The sequence below is a fragment of the Micromys minutus genome, assembly GCF_963924665.1.
Source record: "Micromys minutus genome assembly, chromosome: 2".
Classification (NCBI taxonomy): domain Eukaryota; kingdom Metazoa; phylum Chordata; class Mammalia; order Rodentia; family Muridae; genus Micromys; species Micromys minutus.
Genome location: NC_137971.1, coordinates 69,495,348 through 69,500,036, shown reverse-complemented (window position 1 = coordinate 69,500,036; position 4,689 = coordinate 69,495,348). Strand labels below are relative to the sequence as shown.

At 45.6% G+C, this 4,689-nt stretch overlaps 1 pseudogene across 1 annotated transcript; it reads left to right on the top strand.

Moving 5' to 3' along the window:
* The first annotated feature begins 1,313 nt into the window (after nucleotides 1-1,313).
* Nucleotides 1,314-1,950, top strand: LOC308417652 (DNA-directed RNA polymerases I, II, and III subunit RPABC1-like; annotated as a pseudogene). The gene has a single exon. The product of its transcript is annotated as a DNA-directed RNA polymerases I, II, and III subunit RPABC1-like (transcript).
* Nucleotides 1,951-4,689: the final 2,739 nt, after the last annotated feature.

Here is a 4,689-nt window from a genome sequence, read left to right as displayed (position 1 = left end):
CACATAGATATTACTTGGGGCTGGAGGTAAGGAAACAAGTTCAAAGATGCCAGCAGAAAACAGCCAGCTATGGAAAGGATGTTGAATTGACCTGGGGCATCCCACAAGCCAAGTTGCCTGCATTCTTTGAAAGCTTCATATTGTGAAGAGAGAGCAAGGACTACAAAGGGCTGAAGAGCCATGGCAACTAGATGACTCCTGCTTGATCCTGCTCTGTGTGGGTTGTATGGTGTTTGGAGATGCTTGGTGCCTAGCAGAGTGGCACCAAGGTGGAAGAGGCAAAGCACCTGCGCTCATTAGCACCCTCTGCGTGGGGGAAGGGGGAAACATCTTGTGAATATCACTCATTACTCAAGTGTCAGAACATCTTTCGTCCTGGAATGTTATGAAACAGACCTGTGAATTAGGTAAGCACATGAGCCTCACGTAAGATGGGGAAGGGACCAGTTCTGACCTAGTGACATCACTCTCTCCTATTATCCTCCTTGGACAAATTCTGGCCACACTTATGAAAGATGAGAGGGAAAAGATGGAGGGAGTTTCTCAGAAAGAGGTCACATAGTTTCTCACATAAACCAGGAATGAGAGTCTCATATAATATGATGCTATCAGCTTTAGGCACAGATGAGCTCTGGACCACAAATGCCGTCAGCAGGGCCTGGTGTTTCCATATCACCCCTGTTCTTCACATTAACTCTCAGAATTTAAAGCTTAAAAGATGCCTGCTTTAGTCCTCCATCATCTGGAGTCTAAGTCTAAATAAAAAGGAGAGAGCTTTTCTCAGCAGCAAGTTATACAGCCTATCATTGGCTCTCGTCGGGGCATGTATTTATCTCTTAGTAACCTTAGTCTTTATTGCACAAATCTGAATTCAATACATTCTTCTGAGCCTGTAAGGAGGCCAGCTTTCCTGGAGTGTTTATCTTGATTAACCACTGATGAGGGAGGGATTCCTGGCCTAGGGTTCAGGGATGGTTGATTCACGGCTCCTGACACTGCAGATAAGATTTGTGTGGTTCACTAATCTGATCTGCTCACAGCCTGGGGAAGACAGTGGTGCATGCAAGGGGTGACAGGAGGCCGACTCCATAGCAGCAAGAGAGTACGAAGATGTGTTTGACTTGTTTGAATAATTATTCCGGCAGCCAGAGTTCTGAAGCTCAATTACTCTGGTGTGCATATCCCGTGCCTGGTGCCTCTGCTGTGAATAATCGGGGTGGGTCTTCCTATCTCAATGAACAGGACAAATACCCACATACATGTCCGCAGGCCAACCTAGGTATTCATTCAGACTCTTCCTGAAGAGCAACAACATGGACGACAAGGAGGAGACTTACCGACTGTGGAAGATCCGCAAGACTGTCATGCAGCTCTGTCATGACCGAGGCTACCTGGTAACCCAGGATGAGCTGGACCAGACACTTGAGGAGTTCAAGGTGCAGTTTGGGGACAAGCCCAACGAAGGACGGCCAAGGCTCACAGACCTCACCGTGCTGGTGGCCCACAATGATGACCTCACACACCAGATGTTTGTGTTTTTTCCCAGAGGAGCCCAAGGTGGACATCAAGACCATCAAGGTGTACTGCCAGCGCATGCAGGAGGAGAACATCACGCCGGCGCTGACTGGTACAGCAGGGCATGACGCCCTCTGACGGGCAGTCCCTGGTCGACATGGCCCCGAAGTATGTGCTGGAACAGTTTCTACAGCAGGAGCTACTCATCAACATCACAGAACATGAGCTAGTCCCTGAGCATGCGGTCATGACCAAGGAGGAGGTGACTGAACTTCTGGCTCGATACAAGCTACCTGAGAGCCAGCTGCCCAGGATCCAGGCTGGGGACCCGGTGGCGCGGTACTTTGGGATCAAGCGAGGGCAGGTTGTGAAGATCATCTGCCCCGTGAGACAGCCGGCCGATACATCACCTACCGCCTGGTTCAGCAGTTGTAGGTGAAATCTATCGCTCTGGACACTGAAGCAGGAGGATTGCTGCAATTGAGGGCAAGTTTGTGGACTCCTGTGTGGTGTGAGATTCTCATCTGAAAACAATGAGAAGGCGTCCACATGCAGCACAGCATGGAGGGAAACCCCGGGGGCCTGCTGCTCTGGCTGTAGCCGCTGCTCCCGTGAGCCCCATCGCTGGTCATAAATGGATTGCCTTTTCACCAAAGGGCTCCATCCTGGCCATTGTCACAGAATGAGCAACCTCAGAGCCGCAGCCGCAGCCCCACCCCTCACAGAGGTTATCAATCTGTTCAGAGTTCTCTGTTCTCATAGGACTCTGAGAATTAAAAGATACTTCGGGATTAAAAAAAAAAAAAAAAAAAAAAAAAAGACTCTCTTTCTAAAGTGATTCTAGGTTGTGTCGAGTTAACAGTTAAAACTAACCAGCTGAAGGGGGCCACATGAAACCCCCAGACACCGGGAAATATTTGAGATATGTGTTTCTTTTTTGCTGTTGAGATATGATGTCTATGCTGCTCATCAGCCGTATAAAGAAACCTTGTATTGAGGTCGTTCTATGTCCTCCTGGCTTTCTTGATGTTGGTACAGCATGTGATCCTAGGCTGCAGTTTGCTTCCATATGTCAGAGTGGTTCCCAGAAGAAAACAGGGAAGGCAAAGTGATGTGATATTGAAAAGGAATAGATGTCCACTCTCCTTCAGTCTAGTGGCTTCAGTAATGTTGCTATTAATGGCTGACTGTGAAAGCCCAACTCTTCTGTTCATCTGGAGTGTCCTTCTCTGTGCTGACATGGTCTAGTGCTCTCACACAGACAGCACTAAGAAAATGCAAATGGTACAGGATGAAACCCCATGGATATTTGCCTGGAAGGACAAATTGGCTGTTTGTCTTGATTGTTAATTGAGATAGGGAGACCCACCCTGAAGAGGGCTGGACACCGGATTATGTAAGAAAGGAAAAGGCTAACTCAAACATTAGCAACAAGCAAGCACCCAAGGGAGGAAGCAAGCATAATTTTCTCTGCTCTTGGTAGGAGAAGACTAGCTGTTTGAGCTCTTGCCTTGACTTCTCCGATAGCCAGTGACCTGGAATTATAAACAATAAACCATTTCCTCCTGTATGCTGCCTCTTGTCTGCTATTTGTCATAGCGCAGATGTGAAACTATAACAAGATCTCAGCATCAAATACGCACAGCGTTTACAGAATTCCATAACACTGGGAGTCTACTTGGATAGCTGGTTGAGTAATATTAGGCAATATTAATTCACCAGAGGGAAGCAGTGCTAGGTGTCCTGTCTGCAGACTGCGTGCCTACCGAGCAGTAGCTTAGGCATCTAGGATGTATGTACATTCATCACTACTCTAAAGTAAATTTAACAATGAGAAAAGACATTGCGAATATTTGTAAAAGTCTATTGGTGTTGGCGATCACAGAACAAAATCTAAAGTGGATGGAAAGTGCAACCAGAAAATATTCAGTTGCTACTCAAAGACAAATTGTTACTCTTCACATGGTGTCAAGACAATTCTAATGTAACAATACAGTCTTTTCAACTGACAATACTAAAATAATCGAATATCCTTATGAAAAATGGAACCTTAGTCACCATGTAAAATTCAATTTAGGTATCACATAGACCTAAATAGAAGAGCCAGCCTGACAACATTTCTAGAAGGAAATGTCAGAGAAAGTCTTGAGGCATGCGGAGTAGGCAAAGATGTCTCTGGACACCCAGTGACAATCTTGAGAGTGAAAATTGAAAAATTTGGCTTCATCATAATTAAAAATGTGCCCCTCAAAAGGCTTTGTTTAGAAAATGAGAAGTTGAGCCAAAGAAGACACATGCAATTTATAAAACTAACAAAGAACATATTCAGATTATATTATAAATTCCTTCAAGCCAATAATAAAAAGCAAAAACTCAATTTAAAAAATGGCTGAGAGATATGAATAGATACCTCGTGCCCATTTAGACAGAACAGTGAAAATCCACATGAAAAGACACTTCACACCCTCAGCCAGCAGAGATGCAAAGCCAACTACACTGGGATGTCCCTCCAGAGCTAGCTGCGGACTGAGAGACAGAGCCTGGCTTCTGACCCTGCACAGGTTCCCTGGAAACAGAATTAGCTGTGTGCAAAGCACAAGCCTGCTCGCCATTTTCGTCTTGCAGGGATGTTGCAGAATGCTCTTGTGTGCCAGAGCATGGGAAAAAGGGGCCTGTGGTGGCTCCCACACTGAAGTTTCTCTGTGAATGAACTTGCAGTGGTACCCTGATAGTCTGCACGGCTGATTTGAAATTACTGGACAAAATTCTACTGAAAGAGAAAGATGCTCAACATTCCTAAGAAATGACATTTATTGGCTTACCTGATTATGCATTTTTCTCCTTTGGTGGGCTAACATCTCCTCTGGAGCTATGAAGGAGTTAATTCACTATCAATGTGTCCCAACTCACAGGATAATTGCTGTTTATCACATGGGCTTCTGCTTTAAGCACAGTCGTTACAAGTCTGGTGCTAGGTTTTCAGTGTTCTTCTGAATATTAAGGCTGAGAAGCAGGCAGAGTGAAGAAGCACTTAGCTTGGAAGAGAGAGCACCCTTCCCTTCCCTTTTCCACCTTAGCTGTAACTAAAGTTCTACTGTGTAGAATAGACATAGCATTTATTCTGTGCCATCCCCAAAACATAATTCGGACCCATGGGACTTGGCTTCAGGCAAA